The following is a 26,944-nucleotide window of genomic DNA, read 5'->3' on the forward strand; positions in this document are numbered from 1 at the left end:
TAGTGTACATAAATCCTCTACTCAGATTCCCTGTGATGCCTTCCCTGTCTCTGAAGAATAAAAGCTCAAGTGTGTGGAATATTTAGAATTGTAATAAATAAAACACATCTGGGGAAGCCATATATCTTCTGACTTGTGTTTTCACTGTCCAGAAACTGATTTGCATGCTCAGTGATTTAAGGCTGCGTCCAGAGTTGAGATCATCAGATAAGTAACATCTCGATAAGGGTAGCTGTGCATTAATTTGCACTTGATGTATTGCTTTGTAGGGATGCTTGTCATGTTGTTTGATTGCTCTGCCTGTAAGCTGGGCTGTTCCTCAAGTAACCCTTTCCTGTCCGTGATGTGGCTCTTCACACTGCAAGTGCTGGCTTCTTGGCTCTGCCAACAAACTCCTCACACTTAGAACAACAAAATCCATGATTTTAGTGGATTATAAGATGTCTGTAACTCTGTTCCTCCCTATTTTGAAAAACCATTTATTCTTCCATTTTATCTTTCCGTTAAATCAGCCAAATCTAAATTCAACTCAATAACCTGTTCTACTTCTGTGCCCCGCCCCCAGGCTCACCTTTCTTCTATAAAAAGGAACTTAATTGATAATGAATTGTGCCAGATAATCACAGAAGTCTGCAAAGGCTGTTCCACAGTTTAATTTTGCAAAGCAGCCCCCAGCTAATCTGTGTCCTTGCTAAAATTTTCAGATGTTGACTCCATATTGCCTGCTACATACTTCTCATACGTCTCAAGAAAGAGGACTGCACACACACACACACACACACACACACACACACACACAGCCACGTAAGGATAAGGCAGAATGATGCCAAGCTAGATGCTGTTCTAGTAGCACAGCCTCAAATCATGCAAAAGAAAAACCTCAGCTGAGGAATCCTCTAGATCAGATTGGCCTGTGAACATGTCTGGGAGAGATTATCTTTATTAAATGATGAAAGATGCCCAGCCTATTGTAAGCAGGACCAATCCTAGGCAGGTGATCTTGGGATACACATATATATCACCCAGAGAATAAACAAGTAAATCAGTAAGCAGCATTCCTCCACAGTTCCTGATATACGTCCTTGGCTGTGAACATTTCCTGATTAGGCTAGAGGAAAATTTTTCATAGAATATTAAGCAGATCTGGTTTAAAGTGCCTGTTGAGCTTCTGCCCTGACTTCCCTCAATGGTGGGAAGTGTAAGCCAAATATCGTTTCCTCTCTTAAGTTACTTGAACTTGCAGCATTTGTCACAGCAACAGAGTCTTGTATAGTTGATCATCCAAACAACCTTTGAAGGTGAGCATTTGAGGAGTACGCGGGGCAGGCTCTGGAGAGTGAAGTGGAGAGAGTGCTATTGAGAGGAAGCACATTCCGGTTGCTTCTTGTGTGGTGGTGGCCATTGTTGGTGGTGTTGTCATAGTTAGTGAGGTTTCTGGGTCTGTGTTTTGGTTGGATACCCTCAGAAGGAATTGAGGGATGAAGTAAATAGGAAAAGGAAGGAAAAGGTGGGGGCCATGTTGTCCTTAAACTCATGACCCCTTCACCCTACTTCTTGGACATGTCCCACCAGAGTGAACCACAACCACCTGGACATTTTTATCATAAATAGGGAAGAAAAGTGCAAAAAGACTTAGTGAGTTACTCAGGATTGTATTTCTAAATTCAAAATATTATGAAGTGCATTATATCGTGCCTATAAATTTGACAGCTTGACACCACACTCTACTGACCAAACACTAGGGAAATGAGGAACTTCCTGTCCATTGCTTCTGCAAAAGCAGTGCAAAATGTTACCATCTTTATAAATGAGGATTTGGAAACCTCTAACAAAATGATATAGGTATTTGCTTTCAGATTTGAAAGTTCTACTCCTAAAACTCAACCCTCAGTTTGCAAAGCCACCAATTTAAAATAACATCTGCACAAGTTTATCCCTTATGGCACTATTAGCTATAGCAGTGCACAGTCACAATCTAAATACCAATCTAGAAAAGAGTTGGGGTGATCATGCAATGATAGTAGCTACAAAAATAATGAGAACAATATCTAAGAACTGATGTAGATTCATTAATAAGATACACTGTTAGTGGGAAAAAGAATCAGAGTATATTAAAATGCTCTCCTCTGTACAAGAAAAAGTCAACTGGAGATAAACCCAAGCAATACTGGGTACTTACCTATCTGCATATCCAGATGTGATAAAAGCAATTTTGAGAGGATTTGGAGCAAGACTTCACTAATACATATGGTTTTATATATCAATAACATATAGTATTTTTATCAGAAAAATATGCAAAACTTTCAATACTATATGAAATTAGCAACCTACTGACATAGATTGGTCCAGAAAATGTTTAAGCATATTCTAAAATTTCAACATGAATTCAACAACATCTCAACACATAGCACATATTTAATTTCCTTAATAATCTAAATCATGATCTTTATAGATCATTATAGATTGTTAAACTATAAACTGTGTATGGCATATAAGGGCATTGTAGATACACAGTTTTATCTTTTAGGTTTGTAATGGATCTTGTAACTCTGAAAACTGTTTTGTTTATTCATCAGGATAGAATTAATGCTGAAGTAAGATTATGAGACCCTCAGCTGATTGTAAAAAAAGGCCTGAATGAGAGAATTCTGTGGTTTGAGAGTATTAACATATGATTAGCAGGGCCTACAAGATGCTCCATTCTGGGAGTAATTGTACTCAATTCTTGATTTCTAAGAGTCATCTCTTTGAAGAAACATGAGATTAAATGTCTGAGAAAAGGAAATCTCAAGTACAAAGTGAGGTTGGAACACCTTGTTCCAGAAAATAACAAAATATTTAAAGATTTAAGTGGCTGCCTCTAAAGGGTCCATGCACCAGCATGAAGTGCCAGATGCTGACCAATTCTGGAACAATTTCAACATCTAAAAGAAAAATGATGGTAATGGATTATAAGACACTGGATGGACCATCACGAGGAAAGAAAGACGAAGAGAAAGGGAAATCTGGTCTTTCCAGAAGAATGATAGCTCATGGCTCTAGAAGAAATGATTTAATGCCAGAATCATCATTTGTAACATGCACTAAAACAACTGATTCAGGCATAGATTTTTAGTGAATGATTAAACAGTGGGTTACAGATCACCCCACAAATTATTTACTAATTACCAAAAGGAAAAGTGTCTGTGGTAATGTTCCCGTGGAAGGAGGCAGACTAACACACAGCATCTCAAGACTCATGGTGTCATGGGGAGCTCAGGGCATCACCACAGCACTGTTCACACTGGAACCTTTCCATAAGGACCCAAAGGCTGAGATGAGGTACAATGCCCTAGGGCAGCCCCTAGGGTAGCTGCTCAGTCCTCTAAATAATTTAGAGGTATGTGAAAAGCCAAAGGAGTTAAAAAAACCATCTAGATGAAGGAAATGTAATAAAACCAAATAATAGGTCAATATTAGTGGGTGGAGCTATAATGATCATGATTTAGATAATTAGGGAAATTGAATATGTGTTATATGTTGAGATGTTGTTGAATTCATGTTGAAATTTTAGAAAAGGTGATAGTGCTGTGGTTCCTAAGATGTTCTAGGTCTAGAGATAAAATTTCATGATATCTGTTCTCTATAATTAAATGGTGAGCCAAAGGGGAAGTGTGTGTGTGTGTGTGTGTGTGTGTGTTGTGCTCATGAGTACACATGTGGCCAGATGCAAATACAGTGAACTGAACTGAGTTGGATCTTTTGAGCATTCATTTAACCTTCCAGTGGGTATGAAAGTTTTTAAAATAAAAAGTAAATATGTTAAAACAATATTAGGAAGTAGTTAATGCAGGTTGGATCTAGCTTACTGTAGTGAAAACTCGTGTTCTTTCCCTTAACTTTCATGGGGTGTATGTTCAAAGCTACCTCGTGCGTAGGAAAGACTCTCCCCACCCCAAAATAATGACTATTGAAAACTCTAAATGAACCCTGAGATCCTCAAGGGATTAAAATATGACGGCAACACAAAAACATTTTGTGTCACCCATTGACACCCTGACATTTTCATTCTGCAGGTACTTTAAGAAACCCTTACCTTCTGTGTGCCATGTGTGGTACAGAGACTGAAAATGTTTCAAATGCAATTCTATCTGCTTGTGAATCTAAGATAAACACATAGATCTAGCTATTGGTTGGTAAACAAGAATAAAGATTTTATTGGACTCATACCTATATGTTAAAATGCCTGTATGTGAACCGCTATCTCAGCCCTGCAACCTTAGATCTCTCTTGTAAGGAGAGGTGAGAGCCAAAGTCACTTCCTTTGCACTCTAAGTCTTTCATTATTTGACTGGCTCTTATTCCACAAAAGTGGTTGAAAATAATTTAGAATTCTTGATGAGGAATAATCTTATATGGATATAAATGATAGAGATATAGAGATAGATATAGATAGAAGTGTGTGTGTGTGTGTGTGTGTGTGTGTGTGTGCTGGAAGAATGTCCTGGATCCTGCAAGCATCCCAATATGGGTGCTGGGAAACAAACTCAGGTCCTCTGGAAAAATAGCAAGGACTCTTAACCAATGAGCCATTTCTCCAGCCTGTATATCTTTGGTATACATATGTCCCCAATACTGTATGATTTTATGGGGCTTACTACCAAAAAAAAAAAAAAGCTAAGTGTGTGAAATAGAAATTTAGGAAAGCGTTGGCAAAAGTCACAGAGTCATGCAGACTGAGGATATTCTGGAAATCAATGACCACCATTAAGGATCATTAGCAATATAAACCCTAATAAAAAATGCTAGGTGAGAGAGGTAGCTTAAGTATACTAACCACAAGCCCATTAAAGATAAACAGTAATCGATCCAGTGTATATGTGTGTCAAAATGTTACCCTCTATTCTTTAAACATAAAAAATTCCAATCATTTTGCTTTTAGAGAAAGTTCTTGCTTATAGTCCACCTGTTGTGCTTTCCCCCATGTCCAGGGAACCCATCCTCTTATAAGATCCCCAATTTCCTGGGTTGTGATCTGAGAAAAGGGACACAGGGCAGCCTGAGGCAGAGGAAAGCCCACTCCTCATGCTCCATGCACCATAGTGTGGTAATGTCACTGAATCTGTCCCACTGATTGCCTCACTGGCTGCCCTGGAGCGGAAGAGCTGACGGTATCTGAATTTGGGCCTCACTGCTGTTATCTGTGATCTAGCTAACGATTTAGCATTTAAGCCTCTGTGTGTACTGATAATAATCCCCACCTTATAATTCCTGCTGAATTCTAGCAATGAGAAATAATGGCAAGAAGAATTCTTGCACTAATTGTTGTAAAGTCTTGAAAATGAAAATTGATGTTATTAATTTTTAGAGTTTATTTGGTCATCCATCGCTTATGTTTATTGGCTAAATCTGGAAAGCCTGATAAGCCATCCATTTCTGATGGCTGGATTAGAGACCAGCACTGAGAGAAGAGGTGGAGGAAATGGTGGGTTGGTGAGTACACAGAATAAATCACGAAATGCTGAAAATATAAATATGAAGAGTGACCTTTATATAGCTGCCTTGTTAATCTCAATAACCAAAGTCCCAAGCAATACCTGAGAAACAAATCCCCAAAGACACAATGATTCGCTGGATGTGGTGTCACATAACTTTAATCCCAGCACTCAGGAGGCAGGACCAGGTGGATCTCTATGAATTCTATAAAAGTGAGATTTTGCCAGACTAGCCAAGAGGACATAGTGAAATCTCATTTTAAAAAATGAGAAAAGAGAAAAGAGTTATATTGTCATAGCACTCATCCCTATAGAAAGATGAGTAAGCTCAGAATCAGACTGTTCACTTTCAATAATAGGGTTTGTGACTTTATTGTAAATACAGATATCCCTTTGTATATAAACCTACAACGTTCTTTTTAATCCCTTGATAAATGTATAGCTTGCACTAGGGGCTGGGAAGATGGACCAACAGGTAGGCTGTCTGTGGAGTAAAGAGTAATCAAAGAAGACACCCCTCACCAACTTTAGACCTTTGATGCATGTGGACACATGCCCATGTACCCCCACATATATACCCACACATGCTGTACACATGCACATACATGTACACATGGCAGAAAAAGCATCTACCAAGACTGTTAAACAGAAACAGAGTCATTCTCTTGTTGCTTCATGCTTCTGCATGCCTACCTGGGACATGTCTTTACCTAAAATTTTGATATTTTAAAGCATCTTTATGTATCATATTGATTTTAAAACAATATTATGTTAAATAATATTTATCATGATTACTAAGTGTTTTGTTTGTTTGCTTGCTTGGTTTGGGTTTTTAGTTCAGGGCTTCACTATGTAACCCAACCTAGCCTTCAACTCCTAATCCTCCTGCTTCATCTCCATCCTGCACATGCTACCATGTCTAGCTGTTTCTGGGATTTCTGTCTGAGGCAAGGACTTCACTCTGATGGCTGGTTTCATAATTAAGTATGGTATGAATGCCAGATGTGAGCTTTTCCCAAGTTAAAGGTAGTTTCTGTTTGTGTAAGAGTTTATTTCACAAGTGGGTATTGAGTTTAATTTGTGTGCTCCTTTTGAGTCAACCTAAAGACTCGCAGACTCTCCTGACAGAGGTCTACAAACTCCAAGGTCCCTAGGGAGATCCCAGTGCAAATCCTTCCTGTTAAATTTTTAACAGGCACTCATTAGTTTTAATACCTCATAAGTTGATACTAACATATTACATATTTTGTATCCGTATCCATCAATAATTTTGCTTTTTCTTTCTCTTAGAACTGGTTTTGTCAGTAATATGTTTCATAGGATGAATTGTGTGGCCGTTGATATTTGTCTACCCTCTGGAGCAATCCTGGATAGGAACCGTCTGGTCCCCAGAGCTTTAGTGAAAGTGACTTTCCCAATTACCCTAGCTCGTGCCGTTGGGCAGGAGGGACTGTTATCTCCATTTCTGTCGTTCAGATTTCTTGTAGCTCCTTGGTCAATTTCACAAATTTCTCTTGTCCTATCAAGCAACCTCTTTTCCACTTGGCTTCTAAATGGATTGGTGTAACGGTGAGTGCCGGGCTCGTATGGGATCACAGTTCCCTGTATTTGTGGTCACTTCTCATTTTATGCTATGGTTTTCCCTTTTGGCTTATTAGCTTCTTGTTTACTTTCCTCTTAGTTTTTGAATTTTGAATAAAATCGTAACTTGCTGATTCCGTGTCTTCCTGTGATATTTAGCCCTTTTGCACTTGTCTCGTGCTGAATCGTTAGGACTTGCTTTGTTGGTAATGCTTTTGCCGGGCTGTGGATAGAGCAGGGTATTGTATAAACCAGGCAAGTGCTCAGCTTGCTACTGCCAACATGGAGCTACTGCCAACATGGACTATTTATTTTGATTTTTTTAATTGATATTAATTTACATGTATTTTCTTTATTTTAATGTACAGATTTCCTGGAGAGTTTTTATTGCCAGTTTCTAGCTGCCCAAAAATGCTGGCCATTTCATTTTAATGGTTAATTATTCCTTTTGCCAATATGAATACCTTTTATGCCCTTCTGTGGTTTTTCACATTGAGTTCTATGTTCTATCACATGTCTTCCAATTTATTTGCACTTGCATGGAGAAACAGTAGAATACACAGGGTACCTGATGAGTACTTGTCTGCAAAGACAGACAGTGCTGGAGGGTGAATGTTCAAAGTCAGTGAGCATCTGGGTAAGCCAGACTCCTTTCTGCTAGGGAAAAAAAATCTTTGACTGAACTATCTAAGTTAGCAGGGTTCATTCTGACTCATAGTTTCAGAGGAGAGCAGCTCACATAGTGATCAGGGAGAGGGGGGGAGAGCAGAGGGAGGGGAGTAAGAAAGAGAGAAAGAGAGAAAGGGAGAGAGGGGCTAGGGGAGGGGAGAGGGAGTGACAAAGACAGAGTAAGCGCGCGCGCGCGCGCGCACACACACACGCACACGCACACGCACACGCGCACACGCACACGCACACACACACACACACACACACACACACAGAGCCTGAGAGCTCTGCCCAAGCTCCCAGCCCCACCTAGGAGGTAGTAGGGTCCACATTCCTGGTGGGGTTTTCCTACTCAGTCCTTGCTGTTTTATTGCTTTATCTCTATAGCACACAGTAAGACTGGGCTGGGCAATGCCTCCAGCACTGTTCCTTTAGTTCCTGGTTGCTTTGGCTTTCCAGAGACATCTGTGCTTCTGTATGAGTTTTATGGTTGTTTCTGCTTTGGTATAGAATGGCATGGAAATTTCCACTGAGGTTTCATGTAAATCGCTGTCTAATAGGATGGTCTTTCTCACAGAGTTAACCCATGACTATGACTACAGGGGGTCTTTTCATCTTCTAGTGTCTTCCCCTGGGTCCTTCACCTCCTAAGTTAGAGTTACTTCAAGGTTCTTTTGCCTTGTGCATGAGACTACTTGATTTCTTTCTCGTGTGCTTCTCATTCATGGCTACCAAAGTTTTGGGTTATTTTTTAATTCCACACTTTGGCTATGTACTCATTAGCCCTAGGAGTTTCCTGGTGGGGGTTCTGGGGGTCTCTCACGTGCAGCATTGGATCGTTGGCAAACAGGAGCTCTTTGTCTCCTCCCCCAGTCATGATTCTTTTATTTCCTGCTCTTGTCATGTTCTAGCTAAGACTTTGAGCACTCCGTGGACAAGAGTGGGACAAAGACAGCCCTGTCTCCTCCTTGCTTTTAATGGGATTACTTTGAGTTTTTCTCCCTTTAGGATACAGTTGGCTATGGGTTTGTGTCACATACTCTTTAGTGTGTGTGTATGTGTGTGTGTATGTGTGTTAAATTTAATCTTAGTGTTTATTTATTTATTTTGGCTAAGGGCTTGCTATGTAGCTCATACTAGCCCCAAACTTGTAAACAACACGAATTCTGGGATATCAAGTGCCTCACCATGCCTGGCTAGGTGTTTTAGTTGGCAAATGATTCTGTTCTTCCAAGAGAGCTTGGGGTAGGAAGGACAAAGAGAGCCTTTTTAGGGCTCCGCCTGGAGAAGCTAAGTCCTGCTGGCAGTGCTGGCAGTGCTGGCAGTGCTGGCAGTGCCGTGGATGGTTAGCCTTGTCACTTTCCTGATTGTAACTCAATGCTGAACCTTCGGGACCTGAGGATTTGGTCTGTCACCATGGCACACCCTCCAGGAAGCCGCCCCACACAGTCACCCTCTGAAAACTTCAGATCCTTACCTCTGTATGCATTTTGTTTTACTGCATTTGGTTCAGAGATTTTTTTTTTTTTTTTTTTTTTTACCCATTAAATACTGGGTCTAGAAATTTAACCTTTGAACAACACAGTGAACTTTCAGGATAATGAAATCTCTCTGCATTTCTGTCTTATTCCAGCTTTTGCTCTGTGCACACTGATTTCAGCGACTTCTCTCAGGGAGAAAATTAGTATCACTGAACTAGGTTTTTCAGCCTCCACGATAGCAAGGGCCATACAAAAGCCTGAAGGATCGATGATAGGAAAACTCCAAAGCTCAAGACAAAATTTATACAAAACTAAGTAGTGTCTTTTATATAACAGTTGATCCTTAATACTTTCTAAAATTTTAAATTTAAAAATCATTCTAGCACACCTTTGACCTCAACATTTGAAAAGCTGGGGGCAAGTCCAGCCTTGTCTACATAGCAACATCTGGTTTATATATGTGTGTGTGTGTGTGTGTGTGTGTGTGTGTGTGTAGGATCTTGTTATGTTAGCCTAGGCTGGCTGCAAGCTCATAAAGCTCTTCTGTCTACCACCTTCTTCCCCATCCCCCAACCACCACTGTAGAGCAAGCCTGTGCTACCACATCCAATCTTCCCAGATTTTTAATCCCCGAGATGTCTTTGATTATAGAATGAATGGGGGAGAGAGTGTTTATCATCCCAGGGAATATATATGTGTGTGTGTGTGTGCGCGCGCGCACGTGTACGTGTACGTGTGCGTGTGCGTGTGTGTGTGTGTGTGTGTGTGTGTGTGTGTGTGTGTGTAGCCAATATATATATGATTTCTTTAGAAGAGGAACCATTTTATTTTTCTAATAATATAAATTCTGATTGGTGATAAAGTTTAATCCTCAAACTTATGAAAAATAGCCTATGAGTAGTCTCCCATATATACATATGTATGTATAAATACATAACCCACAAACGTGGTTCTCTGTGATAAACATCACTACAAGCTTACTTTTCTAGCACACTGTTCTAGGTCTCATGACCCAAGTCACACTGACACTAGACCTTTTCTAAGTCTCATGTCTCAAGTCCCGAGTCAACCATTGTAGGTGTGACTGAAATAAACAGCTCGCTATGGCTAGATCTTTACCCTGTGTTATAGAACAGACTTAGATAGAATTTCAACTTTATGTTGACAAAATAAGCATAAATCAGACCAAAAGTAAAAAAAAAAAAAAAAAAAAAAAAAAAAAAAAGCCCAGGACTAGCATTAATCTTCTTGGTATCTTTAGGATGAGTTTTCTGTAACTATTTTCTGTTTTTATGTTTATTTATATCCCAGGGTGCAGTGGCTAGCTTTGCACTTGACACTCATTTTCATCGCAGCTGAGTAGGTAGATGCTTAGAATTCGCCATTAAATTGCCATTTGCGATCTGCAGCTTCTGGTGCCGGCTTAATCAAGGATGGAATAACAATAAAAGATCATTGTAATTTTCTGGCTCCACAGCTTGAAATATCTATTTTCAAACTTGTAGAATTATGTTTTAAAAATATACCTCTTGTAAACAGCTTGGAGCTAGATTTATTCCATGCAGTGCTAGAATATATTTTTTTAATAATCTGGTTACATTAATCTTTTGAGCTACTGACCATACGCAATTTGTTCCATTTTATTTTGTGTTTCTCTCTTACCATGGTGCCTGGTGTTCCTCCTGCCACCTCTCCTGCTTCTTACGGCATTATTTAGTTTTATGCAATCCAGCTTTTTATATTAAAATTGCTGGAAATGTCTCCCTGGTCTCTGACTTCTTTGTCAAGAACATTAAGACTCTATAATAAGAAAGAATTAATTGGACATCACATCTTTTAAAGATGATGTGTCATGTAGCCCAGGCTGCTCTGCAGCTTTCATTGTGGTCAAAGATGACCTTTGAACTCCAGATACCCCTGTTTCTACTTACCCAGTACTGGGCTTACAGACATTTGCCCCCCCCACACCCAGCTTTAGCAGTGCTTGGAATCAAACTTAGAGCCTTTTACCTGTGAGACAAGCCCTCTGCCAACCACACTACATCCCCACCTTAGATCACATTTAAAGTCCACTAAATAATAACTGATAATAGCAAAATACACACAACCCATGAGTAGATCAGTTATCAAGACCAGACACCCTCTCCCAGCATGCAGGAAAAGGGTAAGAAAATGCTGTATCCCATAAAAGAAAAGTGTTGAGAAGCCCCTCCCCCGTGTGGTGCATCTGCTCAGAATCGGGTACTTCCTGAACTGTGCCCCAGCTCAGATGTTTGAGTCTGCTCCAGGTGGAGTTCTAGAGGCGTGGAGCAGCAGGGCAGTGGGCAAGCAGAAGGAAAGCTCTGATGGGAAAGAAAGATGGCTGTGCTCTGGCTAAATGAACCCCTGAGTACTGTGTGAGGGTTTCTTTCTGTTTGATTCTAAAAACTGCACTAAACAGTAGGATTCTGAAAAAAAAAATGTTCTTATATATAAAAGCTATGATGGAGTTTTGGAGCACCAAGAAATAAGAAGGAATCCTAACAGATTCCAAGAGTGACTCTTAAAGCAATCAGAGGATGTCTAATAACAGGATTCTTGGCAGCAACATCAGATGAAAGGAGAAAATGAAAGTTTTTATGAAAGGAACATAAAACCAGGCACAAAAGCCAGACAAGGAAGCTTAAGCAAGGCTGGTCACAATGCCTTTAAATCACTGCTGCAAAATGTCATAAGCAGAGGCTACAAACTAGAGGAGAACTCATACCTTGAGAGAAGCAGCTTATGCCACAGACTGGGGGAAACGGGAGTCCGCTACAGTCCCTGTAGGACTTCTGCGTGGATTTTAAGTAGAGAGATTCCCCTTAGAAAGGGCAATTGATGTTACCTAATGAGGTTGTACATGAAGCTGCTGGTAGGTACCCGCCTTAGGAAAATCCTGCTGATTTGCACCAGTCAGTACATACGGTGCTGCTTGGAAGAGCCAGCAAGATGACTCGGTGGGTGTAAGTGCTTGCCGCACGAGCCAGGCGACTTGAAATCGCAGAAGCCATGGTTGGAAGGAAAAGAACCAGCTCCTCCTCAGAGCTGCTGTTCTCTGATCTTTACATGCATGTACATACAGAGAGACAGACAGACAGACAGACAGACAGAGACAGAGAGAGAGAGACAGAGAGAGACAGAGAAATAGAGAGACAGACAGACAGAGAAAGACACAGACAGATTTAGGGGAGAAGAGTGACAGAGGGGGGCATATACACACAGAGACAGACACACACTAATAATAAATATATTTAAATAAATAAGCAAATCAAAATAAAATTAAAATATTCAAAACACCATTGACACTAATGGCAAAGCAACACCACAAATAGTATCTAATAGTATACGCATAGAGGATGTTCAAATAAAGCTGGGCTCATTCATGAAGCAAGGTAGACTATAGACATTAAAAATTGGATAAATGGCATGTCTTTGCAAAAACATAATAGTAAAAGATGGTGACAGAAAAGTAATTGTGAGAGACCTGTTTTTTAAACCTCTAAACAAGTGAAGTTAAGTGTGTGTGTCTATGTGTGTGTGTGTGTGTGTGTTAAAGCTGTGATAAACACTAGGTAGACACAAATTTCTGAGCCCTTTGTGGGCACCCATAATGAGCACCCAGGGGCAACGTCAACAGTGCTGCTCTGCTACAGCTCCTCTGCTTTTGTACAGCACTAAGATTCAAATCCATAGTCTTCAGCATCCTGAGGCACAAACACCTCAAGCCCTCTATCCCAGTTCAGGTACTGGGTGCTGTTTACGATTACTAGTTTTATTAAGAGCTTAATATTTACTTTAGTGTTTCTAGGTTTCATAATTACATGTTTTGCTGTGAAATATTACACATTGCTCATTTTGCACATAAATATCTATGTGAAGTGAACGTATGAAATCATATATAATCAAAAATGAGTAAAGGAAGACAGTGTTGATGCCTGTAAAATTCCATACCCAGTAAAGGTGGGAATAATGGCATTTGCAGACATAACTAAGACTCAAAACTATCATTCACAGAATCTCCCTATGGCAATTAGGACACATTCTTTAGGGAGAAGAACACCAAGCGAAGGAGGGATAGTGGAGGTGTGAGAAGCAACATGAACAAAGACATTAGTAAGTGTGCACACGGGTTGTAAACAAGAGGGGCTTCCGACAGGACGGCTGCGTGGAGAAGAGTGTAAGTACTCACCACCCTGCACAAAACTCGACTCCAGGTGCATCAAGGACCTCAATGTAAGACCCTGAGTCTGATAGAACTCACTGGCACAGGAAAACTTTAACCGGACACCCAGGGCACAAGCATTAAGATCAATAGTTGGTAAAAGGAATCTTGTGAAGCTAAAACGCTTCTGCTCAGCCAAAGACACGGTCATTTAAGCTAACCTATTTGTAGGTCAGCAGCCTACAAAATAGAGACAAGTCTTTACCACCTATATGTCTAATAAAGGGTTAATATCTAGGCTATATAAAGAACTAAAAAAACTGAACATCAAGGAAACAAATAACCCAATTTTAAAAAATGGTTATAGAGATTTCTCAAAAAAAGCAAGAAAGGAAGAAAGAAAGAAAGAAAGAAAGAAAGAAAGAAAGAAAGAAAGAAAGAAAGAAAGAAAGAAAGAAAGAAAGAAAAGAAAAGAAAAGAAACACAAATGACTGAGAAACACTTTTTAAAATGTTCAGCATCCTTAGTTTCTGGGCAGAGCAAGTTAAAACTACTTCAAATTGCATTTTGCCTCTTGTCAAAATGACCAAATTTATTGGTCATTGTTTATTAAAAACAAACAATAACAATGGTGAGGCTGCGAGGAAAGGGAAAAACTATTCATTTCTGGTGGAACTCGAACTGGTACAGACACTACAGAAATCTGTGTGGGTTCTTCAAAAACCCCACTGAAAATAGATCGCCTGCAAGATTCCGCTATACCACTCTTGGGCACATACACAGTGACCTCAATATCTTACCACACAGATGATCGCTCACCCATGTTCACTGCGGTTTCAATCATAATAGTCAGAAACTAGAAACAGCCTAGATGCCTATAAGCCAGTGCATGGTTGATGAACGTGTGCTACAGTTATACAATAATGTATTGTTTAGTTGTTAAGAAAAGTTAAATTATGAGATAAAAGTATTGCATGTTTTCTCTTATATATAAATGCTATTTTCTAAACTTTAGATAGGTGTTTCAATTTCAAATAACCACCGAGATCAGGGAAGCTAATAAGGGACCAGGGGAAAGGTGGAGATCTTCCAAAGGGGGAGAAATAAAATAGATATAAAAGGGGAAGTTAGAAGAAACAGATGAAATGGGTAGGAGTTGTAGGGCAGGGTAAAGGAGAGCATAAAGGAAGGACAGTAACAGTAACACCCTCTGCAGAGCCACATGGAAACCTGCCGCAGCAGAAGCGTCCTACAGTACATACGGATCTGAAGGGGATTTAGTGGGGTTGCCACAGTGGGGGAGGAAACATCCTACACCACCAAGCAGAACCAGGAATGGGCTGCATCTCATTGAGTCAGTGGCCAAAGAAGTCCCACAGATCCTCCCCAAACATCACATGCTGTTGCAAAGGCCATATTACTCCCCATCATGGTAACGATCTATTGCTGAAGCCACAACTAACACATCACTAGACATTAGCAATAATCAGCATCACCCAGCTACAAAGGCTGCAACTTACAACACATAGCCGCCTGCCCGTAGGCTGGTGCAGCAGTGGCTCCCATGGCACAGCAGCAGCCAATCCCTTTTTATTGAATTTAAGACCCACTCCATGAGACAGAACCCATACCTGACACTAGATAGGAAATGAACCTATAGGGGAAAACCTAGTACTATTATTATGCCAAAGGAATGTAGCAATACAATGGCTCCTAATGACATATTTCTCTATTCACAGATAAGAGCATCACTGTCTTCTTCAGAGAAGCTTCTTGAAGTAGGTGGTAATTAACACAGAGACCCACTACTTGACAATGTGCAGAGAATGAGAGACTTTGGAGCACTCAACACCAAATAGAGATGGGATATGTTTATCGAATACCTCCCTTCAAGGCTCAAGGATCTATGCAGAAAAAGAGATGAAAATATTGTAAAAGCCAGATGTTGTGGATGACTCCAAACAGTGTCTTGTAGACCCAGACTGATACACATATGAACTCACAGAGACAGTGGCAGTATGTACAAGACCCGCACATGTACAAACCAGAGAAAATCCCAGAACCAAGAAGTGGGAGTGGATACAAAGTCCCATTCTTAATCAAGAAGCTGTTTGTGATTAATAACTGCTGGGAAAGAAAAACTTAGTCTTCTCTAATGGGGTCTCACAGCGCGTTAACCACACTTCAAGGTGGGTCCCACGACCAGGAGTAGACTTCCAGTGCAAAGCAGACTCCATGTTTTATCTGTGAAGTTTTCACAATGTTTTATTTTTATTTTCATTTTTCCAGAGAGAGAGGGGAGGGAGGGAGGGAGGGAGGGAGGGAGGGAGGGAGGGAGGAAGGGGGAGAGGGGGGAGAGAGAGAGAGAGAGAGAGAGAGAGAGAGAGAGAGAGAGAGAGAGAGGGAGAGAGAGAACATGAAGTGGGGTTGGTAAGGATATGGAAAGAATATCTGGAAGGAGTAGGAAAAGCAATGTGATAAAAGTATACTTTATAAAAATTAATGAAAAGCTTTTTAAAAAGAGGGGCTTAATGATCTACAGATTCTATAAAATCCCCATCAAAATTGCAGCACAATTCTTCGCTAAAATTGAGAGAACAATTTTCAGCTTCACACGAAAACACACAAAAACAAAAACAATATAGCTGAAACAATCATGAAAAATAAAGGGACTCCTGTAGGTATTTCTGTCCCTAACCTCAAATTAAACCACAGAGCTATAGTCATAGAAACAGCATGGTACTGGCTTAAAAACAGACACATTAATCAATGGAATTTAATTGAAAACTCTGACTTAAATCCACACATGTGAGGACACCTGATTTTTGATAAAGAAGCCAGAGATAAACCCTGGGGGAAAGGCAGCATCTTCAACAAATGGTGCTGGTCAAACTGGGTGTCTGCAAGTAGAAGAATCCAAGCAGATCTGTATTTATCACCCTGCACAAAATCCAATTCAAAGTGGATCAAGGACCTTAGCATAAGCCCAGATATATCAAATCTGATGGGAAAGAAAATAAGGAATAACTTTGAACTCATTGGCACATGAACAGTCTTTCTCATCAGGAAACCAGAGTATGTAAGGGTCTAGGGAGTAATGGAGGATTTCCCAAAGAAGGAGGAATAGGATATATAGTTATGGAGACACAGCAGGGAGACTGGAATGGGAGGATTAAATGGGGAGGGTAAGTAAGGGAGGAAATATGAGGAGAAACATCTACAAGCTGAGGGTCAGTTGAGGGGTCATATGGAAACCTACTGCAATAGGAGCTCCTGACAATGTATACATATATGAAATAAATCAAGATAGTCACCAAATAACAGGAAACACAGCTCCAACTAGACATCCCAGGACACCAAGTGAAAGTTACAGTGCCAGGGGTATATCAAATTAAGTTGTTGGCCAAAGGGGCCTTGAGGAAAATCCTAAAAAATTCAGGCTATTTCCAATGCTGTTGACTGATATCCCCAAACTGATGGCAAAGCCCTATTGCGGAAGATGATACCAACACATCTCACTGAACACACAGGAGTGAAGCTGGAGCCCAACCAAAGCCTTCACCCCTACTGACTAGCGTTTATCGTACTAGAAAATAGGCAAAATCCACAAGGCTACATACTTCCTGCCTTCATCCTGTTGGGAGCAAGGCTTCATCCTGAAGTACTTCCTGCCCTCGCACCTACCTCCTACATGTTATCAAGCACATCCTGTGCATTTGGGGCAACCACCTTGTTTATGGACCTCCAAACACACGGCTTGTTATCTCACATGAACAGCCTCCCGCATTCCCGGAAGTTGTCTGTCCTTGGGGTAGCAGGTCTTAAAGGCTAGAGGCATTTTTTACTAAATCTTTTAAGCACAGTAATTTAAACTTAAAACATAACTTTAGCCCTCACAGTTCTAGGTCAGAATCTAAAATGGACTGTGAGTGAATCAGGCTGTGGACTTCTGCTTCTGTTACTTTTCTATTGATACAATGCCTGACCAAAGCTCCCACGTTGAGGGTGTACTCCACAACGGATGGAAGGTCATGCTATAGGAATGTGAGGCGGCTGCTCATCCTCTCTCTGTAATCAGGAAGCAGAAGCAGAGGGTCGCTGGTTCTCATCATTTCTCTTTTTTTTTATTCAGCCAAGGACCCCAGCTCATAGACTGCTGGCTCCCACAGTAAAGGCAGGCCCTTCCATCTCAGTTAAACTAGCCTATGAGATCACCCCTCACAGCTATGCCCAGAGACTTGAATACTAGATGGCTCTACATGGTGTCAACTTGACAATCAATACTGATAATCTTCACAACTTCTGGAAGGGCATCTTCAGGTACAGAGATCCACAATAACACTGAACTCATTTTCTGTCTCTTGGGGTCTGTAGGTAGAAACAGAACTTATAGGTCCATCTGATCATAAGGGAAGTTATTATAAACAAAATTGTCTGAGTAGAGGGGTGGGAAGCATGGGTTCTATTTTTCAATGTAAGGCCATAAACATTCTGCTTATTGTGCCATTTTGATTGCACTTAGCAAAAGCTGCAAGGAGGAGCCTCTGGAGACTGTCTCATCACATTTACTCACAAACTCACCACCTTTGCCCTCAGGATTTGCTTCCCTCATCACTTTACCATCAAGATCCCAGCAAGCATCCTCTTGGATAGAGACTGTCGCCATGGATTCCTCTGCTGCAGTCTTTGTGGCGCTAAGCCAGTGGTTCTCAACCTATGGGTGGCGACCTCCTTTGGAGTGGAACAACCTTTTCACAGGGGTCAGATATCAGATATCCTGCAAATCATATGTTTACATTGCGATTCATAACAGTAGCCAAATTTTATGGTTGGGGGATGGGTCACCACGGAAATGAGCAACTGTGTGAAAGGTCTCCACATTAGGAAGGTTGGAAACCACTGCTCTAAGGTCAGTTCACACCATAGTAGTCACAGCTGCCCTTGTGTAAAGTAAGTTAGCTAATGGCACGTGCTTCCTCTCTGAATTCCTAAAGCTCCCTCTTACTTAGAATGCCTTCCTAGATCCTCTGTTCTGGCCCACAGAGATTATACAGAGCTGCCTCTGGTCTGCTCACCTCTGGAAGCATCCAGACCTTCCTGCTACACCATGTGCACATTGGATAGGAGGTACAGAGTCTTAGTAGAGGCTAGCTTCTCAGCTTAGAGCTCATGATTCTGATCATCTGCAACCATACAGCCTCCAGGACTTTGCTAGGACGTCTTCTTGATAGTGAGGCTTTTTTGAAGTGATCTTCTAAAGCAGAATATTCTACCCTGACCCCACCATGCTCAGCTTCCTTTATTTTTCTTCCCGGTGCTTAGCAGTTCCTGACACATTTGAATGTACATCTGCTTTGCTCAGAATACAGTCACACTTTTAGCACTCTGACTTCAGTGACTGCTTATTATCTGATCCATCGTTCCTTTAAGGAGCATGAGGCCCTGCAGAGCAGCCAATCGATAAATACTTATCAGATAGAAAAATAATCAAGGGGCTGAGGAGATGGCTCATTGTAAAATGTCTGCCTCACAATATCAAGGAGCAGAGTTCAGATCCTTGGGGCCCACCGCAGAGCCAAGCATAGCGGCATGCTCTGGGAATCCCAGAATGCTGGAGGCGGGGATTCCTCAGACATCTGGCTAGCAAGGCTGCCTGAATTGAGGACCGCCAGGTTCAGTGAGAGACCTTGTCTCAAAACATAAAGTGAAGAATGGAATGACTCAGTGGCTAAGGGAGCTTGCTGCTACTCTAGACAACCAGAGTTCAGTTCCCAGAACCCACACTGGGTGGCTCACAACCACAAGTAACTCCAGTTCCAGGAGATTTGCTGCCCCCTTCTGATCTCATCAGGCACTGGCAAGCACTTGCATACAGGATGCATGCAGGCACTTACATATATACACAAATAAAATAAACAAATCTAAGAAATAAGGTTAACAATAAAAAAGAAGACCCCCGATTTTGATTTTGGCCATAAAGACATTATTTTATTATGAGGAATATTTATCTTAGATTGTAATTAAGGGCTTATGGTCCAACCATTTTCAAAGGTATATTAGCCTTCATACTGTTTCTGCACTTTAAAAAGACATCACTAAAATGTGATTTAGTCATACCTAGCAAACATACCATCTATTTATACATTGTGAGGATTCATAAAGCAGTCAATATTGCTGGACTCAAATTACATCATAAGAGAAACTAGAGAAGGTCTATAAATGCCCCTGGAGGCCGCAGACCACTCTCCTATGCCCAATTTTCTTAAATGAAGAGTCAATACAGGGTGTGTGACAGAAGGAGGTCCCTGTGTTCACCACACTTTCCACCCTACTTTACGAAGTTTATTCACATTTAAATAATTGTACTGTTTTGAAGCTGGAGGGTGAGAGGGAAGCATGAAAGAGACCCGTGCTTATCACTTAGCATTTCTCTAGAGCTGTGTGGCCTTGAGGAGGTTACCAAACCTTCCTGGGAAATCTGGTCCTTCTCTGTGAAACCAGGATAATCACCACCTTGTTTATTCAGCAAGGACTCCTGACAGAGAAATGGGCCAACTCGCAGTCCCCCAGGGGACAGGATCCCTTAATCCCTCAGAGAGAACTTCCTGTCTCTTTGAGCATAGAGATACAGGGTTCTGAATGCAAATGAGTTAGGGACTTCCTAACCAATACAAAACAGTTGGCCAATGGAAAGGCTGGGTGAGTGTTAAAACCAGCTACAAGGCAGGTGACACAGCCTCAGTTGTGACCTGTAATGGTACAGCCATTCCCTCTCCTTGTTTCTGTGGGGCTTATGGTCCATAAAGTTTAATGACAGTCTCAACAGTTGAACCATGACTGCCTGACGCTCAAGGTCACTCTCACAAAGAGGATCAGGAGCTTCAGTTTCTTCTCTTTTGACCTTTCATCATTCACTAATGCTTGTCTGCCATTGTTGGCCATATAAAGTAGCCACATGGCATGAGGGAATAAGAAAAAAGTCTACTGGCTTTTAAATAGTGAAGTCAGCCCAAAGTTGGCCTTACCCTGGCTTAAAACTTTGGAGAAGCAGCAACATCTGTCCCAACACTGGGAGTAACTGGGAGCAGCAGGACCCAGGCAAGCAGGAACTCCACCAGACCAGTGACACAGCTTCCTTCCGGTCTGTCTGGGTCAGTGCTCTGAGCAGACCTTGTGCTCAAACTCCACAGCCAGTCCCACAACGCCCAGAGGAAGCTCCATTCCCAGGCGCTTTTACATGCCCAGGATCACAGCATCACAGCATCACAAGATCACAGGAGTTTGGTCACATCAGTATCTCAGGGTGCCAGAGGCAGCTTGACTCCCAAGAGCTCTGACACACCCAGGATCTCAGAATCTCAGGATCCCAGGATCCCAGAATCACAGGATCATAGAGACAGCTTGACTCTAAGGAGTTCTGACACAACCAGGACAACAGGAAGGACAGGCTCCAGTCAGATATAGCCAGAGTAGGTAGCACTAGAGATAACCAGATGGCGGGAGGCAAGCATAAAATCATAAGCAACAGAAATCAAGGTTACTTGGCATCACCAGAACCCAATTCTTCCACCATAGCAAGTCCTGGATATACCATCACACCTGAAAAGCAAGATTCGGGTCTAAAATCACTTCTCATGATGATGATAGAGGACTTTCAGATGGGCATAAATAACTCCCTTAAAGGAATACAGGAGAACACAGGTAAACAGCTAGAAGACCTTAAAGAGGAAACACAAAAACCCCTTAAAGAATTACAGGAAAACACAATCAAACAGACGAAGGAAATGAACAAAACCATTCAGGATCTAAAAATGGAACTAGAAATAATAAAGAAATCACAACCCTGGAGCTAGAAAACCTAGGAAAGAGATCAGGAGTCATAGATGTAAGCATCACCAACAGAATACAAGAGATAGAAGAGAGAATCTCATGTGCAGAAGATATCATGGAAAACATTGACACAATAGTCAAAGAATACACAAAAAAGCAAAAAGTTCCTAACTCAAAGCATCCAGGAAATCCAGGACACAATGATATGACCAAACTTAAGGATAATAGGTATAGAAGAGAGTGAAGATTCCCAACTTAAAGGGCCAGTAAATATCTTCAACAAAATTATAGAAGAAAACTTCCCTAATCTAAAGAAAGAGATGCCCATGAATATACAAGAAGCCTACAGAACTCCAAATAGACTGGACCAGAAAAGAAATTCCTCCTGTCACATAATAATCAAAACACCAAAAGCACAAAACAAAGAAAAAATATTAAAAGCAGCAAAGGGAAAAGATCAAGTAACATATAAAGGCAGACCTATCAGAATTACACCAGACTTCTCACCAGAGACTATGAAAGCTAAAAGATCCTGGGCAGATATCATACAGACCCTAAGAGAACACAAATGCTAGCCCATGCTACTATACCCAGCAAAACTCTCAATTACCATAGATGGAGAAACCAAGATATTCCATGATAAAATCAAATTTACACAATATTCTTCCACAAATCTAACCCTACAAAGGATAATAGATGAAAAATACCAACACAAGGAGGGAGACTGCATCCTAGAAAAAGCAAGAAAGTAATCTTTCAATAAACCCACACAAACATAATTCCACTTCTAACAACAAAATTAACAGGAAGTAACAATGACTTTTCCTTAATATCTCTTAATATAAAAATTAATATTAACAACATATCCTAATTGATTGAAATTCAAAAATATGAGGAATTAGAAATTAGTTGGCTGTCAACCAGTGGCCTCTCTAATTTGGTAATTGGAGAGATATATCTAATATTGTACAATCCATATACAGTTTCTGCTTGTTTGTATGACAGTGTCTTGCCTTGTACCACATAATGGTCTTGATATCATGCTTCTCCTAGCTCAGCCTCTCTATAAGTAGGATTGTTTGATGTTTTTACACTATACTATGGTTTTCAGAACAGCTTACATTTTTCAAAATTATTTATACAGTGAAAAGAAACATAGACAATTTGGGAGGTGACTTCTAAGAGAACAACAAAGAATAAGACTGAATGTTTTACTTGATATTTATAATTATTTTATCAATTTTGAAGAAGATGATCTTATAAGTTACTCTTTTTCTGAGATGAACACTTTTCAAAATCATCACAGCCAATGAACCAGAATCTTACCCTTACCTAATGTGTGTGCCACCCTCCAAGCAGAACCATTGTTCACTGAAACAGTTGATGAATGACCTCATGGATAGACCATCTTAATACACACACCATTTCTTAAATGAATGCAGCCTGATCCCTATGGGCTGAGAATGATGACAATCACTCAAGTCAAATAGCTCTGAGCATAGCAGGAAATCTGTATCCAAATAATCGTATCTACAATTCATTCCTTGGCACAGCAGAACTGTAGCTACTATAAAAGTAAAGTCCTTTGGTGATGGGAAGGACATTGAAATACAGCCTTACTCCAATGAACTCCAATGTCTAAAAGTTGTTCTTATTTTGGTTTTATACCACAATAAGAGTCAAGATTTTAAGCTCTACTAAAAACAAAACAAACAAACAAACAAAAAGATTTTATCTTTTATGTTCATTTAGTAGCATGTCCATTATTTTTATGAATGATATAAAAATACATTGTGTTGAATATAATACAAAATTAAAATTAAAATTAAAAAAATAATCTTTGGAGAAGCAAAAGTCACAAAGCTTAGTTGCCCTGTAATTTGGGTACCATGAACATTCATGGGTTGATATACAGGGACTGATGGGGAAAACTAGACAGCAAAACAAACCCGCAATGTCTTCCTATGGCTTTCAAAGCTGTGAGCTGCTCCCAGGACCTGGCCTTCTCCCTGCCTTGTAACCAATACAAAAGGGTTTAGATGCACAGAAAAGATGGTGCAACGGTTAATGGTGCCTGCTGTGTAATCGTGAAGACTGGAGTTTAGATCCAGCACCCACGCAACAAGCTGAGCATCCCACACATGCTTGTAACCTTAGCTTCAAGTGCCGGGGAGGTGCAGAAACAGGAATATCCCTGGCCTCAATAGCTTCCAGGCAAATCTGAGAAAACCTGAGAAAACCTGAGCCTAGGGTTCAGCAGGAGACTCTGCCTCAAAGGAAAATAGGAGAAGAGTATGTGGGAGTCCGTCAGAGATGCTTTTCTGCCCTCTGTCCTCAGGCACAGGCACCTAGCCTCACAGAGAAGCATACAAATAGATAAAAGAGGGGGGTGGTGAGGAAAGGGAGAAAGAGGAAGGGAGGGAGGGAGAGAGGGAGGGAAGGAGGGAGGGAGGGAGGGAGGGAGGGAGGAAGGATATGTAGAGTTTGGGGGCTTATCTGTGGACAAGAGGAGAACACTTATTGTAAGCCAAAGCAAGGAGGACTGGTCAAGGTTGTGGTGGAAATTCCGTGGATGGGGCGCTGAACCTTGTCCTCCCTTAAACAGATGCCATAAATTTAGGTGAGAGGTGCGATTGCTTCTGCCAAGTACCAGTGGGTTTGGTCAATAGGAGCCGAAGGGAAAACAACCGAGAAGCCATCTGTAACTCATCTTCCTGAACCCAGCATTACTTGTCACGATGGTAAAACACATGCGTGGAGCCTGGGGAGCACTAGAGTCGAGAAGTATCCTTGGCAGTGAAAATTCCTACAGGAACCCACCTCTCTCAAGATGGGGCTCACCCAAAAAACATTTCAGACTCCCAGGGGACAGGATGAAAAGTAGACATGTCGTCCAGGTCTCAGCCTCCTACCAGTCAGGGGTCATTCTGTCTCACAGGTTCCTAGGTCTGCCCAACACACTTGCATTTCATTGAATTGAATCCTTTTTCCTTTAATTTCTGTTTAATAATATTCTCAGTCTAACTACAGTAGTACTACTTTGTCTATTCTTGGGTTCCTAAAGACTGTTCTGGACAGTGTGGTCAGTCAACAGCACTGTGCTGGACTGGAGTAGATTGATGGTGACAGGGTGAGCTACCAGGGATTTAAGAGGTAGCAACTGAGATTGTGACAGCCACAAGTAGATCATACTCTGCTTGTACTCCCAGCCCTGGAGAGGCCAGTGAGCGTCACCTGTGGCCTTGGCATCTGCACTGCTGTCCTCGTGGTCAGAAGGGAGGTCTATTATAGCAATATTGCTGGAGAGCTTTAGACAGCGCTGTACCAGTTTTCTGAGGCAAAATCCATTTTTAGAAAGGTTTTGCTTCTGAGTTTTGAGTATATTTAGAACCATTCAAGGGCCTTACATAGACATAGCAGAAAGACAAATTCACAGATGGCACTGACGATTCCCATTTGGAAAGATATTTGGGGAGACTGTCCTCTGTCTGCTGGTTTGTCTTCAATATTTACAATTTTCACATTTATATTTTAATATTTCTCTTCCATTATTTACTAGAGATTCCTTTTGGAGAAGAGAGGAGTTTTCATTTTATTTTGGTCATACTCCATTCCAGTTAGTTATGAATGTGCATAGTTCTTGGTGTCTAAATAATTTTATGATTCTTTATTACATGTTTCTTTTTCATATTCCACGATATGCATGCAGCTTAATTTGAAGCTGCAGAAACATTTTGCTTTCAAACATTTATCATAGATAATATATGTGTAGAGACAGTATTAATATTCATGGAATCACAGAGTTTTATGCTATTAGCTGAAATGGTGTCCTTCACTTCCATGGGTAAGAGCACCATGCTGGGTTCAACGCCCAGCAGGAAAGGGGAAATATGATATTTTTCATTCCATTGCATTTTCACTGCTAAGTGTGTGAACACACGCATGTCGGGTGAGATGGAGAAGGAAGCCTGTACTAGTGAAGAGACTGCTGTTCAGAATCAAGACAATGCCTGCTTCTGGAAGAGTAACGTGGACAGTGTATTTAATGAGAGACGTAAGTGCATGGTCTCCTGGCTAAAATGGCCACAAGCAACTCAACACTCTCCTACCTCGTATGCCAAGACGACGATGCTTCTGTTCTCTCCAACTGTGTTCTAGCCTGACCTAGCAACCGAAGAACTGTGGGGTATCCAAAGAGCACTGTCCACCATGTGCTATGTAAGCCCTCAACTTCCTGTGCACTGAGATCAGTCCTCCGCATCCTTATACGCGGTGCTAAGTACCCACATCCTTGTGTGCTCTGCTACCCCCACACATCCTTGGGCACTGTGCTGAGTCCTTCATATCCTTGGGTGCTGTGCTAGTCTCAAACACCCTTGAGTGCTGTGCTAAGCTCCCCACATTCACTAGGGCTAAAAAGAAGTAGGGTAACTGATGGCAAGTCAAGTGGTCAGTCAGGCCAGGACCTGCGTATGGGCTGCCTTACTCCACAGCGATTCTCAGCCTGACATTAATCCTATATAAGGATCATATGCTTAACTATCGCACCAGGTATGAGAACAATTATTTTTTATTGAAAAAGGAAGTAAAAACACTTTATGATAAAATTAAAGATTTACATGGAAAATATTTCAGATAAAATAGAAGATATACACAGAAAAACACATTAAAATTGACAATTTTGAATGGAAAATTAGAGTAAATTGGTAGACATGTAAAACATTGCTAAATTAATTGAAATATGAAATAGAAACATTTTATGATAAAATTGAAGATTTACATAGAAAATATTTCTGATAAAATTGTAGAAAAATTTTAAATGTTAAAAATTTTAAACATGTTAGAATTGAAGACTATCATGGAAAATTTTATATAGATATAATCATGGTAGGCATAAAAGTATTCCTAAGTTGATTGAAAGTGGAATTATAAACATTTTCTGATAAATTTGAAGATTTACACAGAAAATATTTCTGATAAAATTGAAGAAATATATTGAAAAACAATCTTCTTCCAACAAACCCAAAAGAAGATACCCACACAAACATAAAAATAACACCAAAAATCACAGGAAGCAACAATCACTATTCCCTAATATCTCTTAACAACAATGGATTCAATGCCCCAATAAAAAGACATAGACAAATGAAATATTTCTCATGTAAATCTTCAATTTTATCCGAAAATGTTTGTAATTCCCCCTTTTAATTAATTTAGTAATGTTTTTTATGTCTACCATTTTATCTGCATTCTTTTTCATAAGAACAATTCTTAAACATGTGATTTCAGTCTAGATGCAGCTCAGAGGTAGAGCGCTTGCCAACTTACAGTCCCCGCCCTCTTCCCACCCCTACCCCTCCACCCCCAACCCCACCCACCCCGCACACACGGCACACACAAGAGAAAAGTATGTCCACCTCACATTTCAGATAATAGGCCTAATATTATCTGGTGGAATCTAGAATAGCACACAATGGCTGAGACACTCACCTCTATCAGCTCCCCAGGGCCAACGGTACATACCTTCCTAGCTCAAGCATTGATAATATCATGGTGCAACTTGAAATTGGCTGTGGTAGCAGTGCTGATCAGAGATCGGCAAAGGCTGATGTCTCTCTGACTTCTCAAGAAAGAAATTTCCAGAGATCTGGCTGTCTGTCACCAGCGGGTCATGAGTCCCACATCTACTCTTGTCTCAATGTATATGCTTCATACTGAGACTGTGG

This window comes from Apodemus sylvaticus, chromosome 4, assembly GCF_947179515.1.
Source record: "Apodemus sylvaticus chromosome 4, mApoSyl1.1, whole genome shotgun sequence".
Taxonomy (NCBI): Eukaryota; Metazoa; Chordata; class Mammalia; order Rodentia; family Muridae; genus Apodemus; species Apodemus sylvaticus.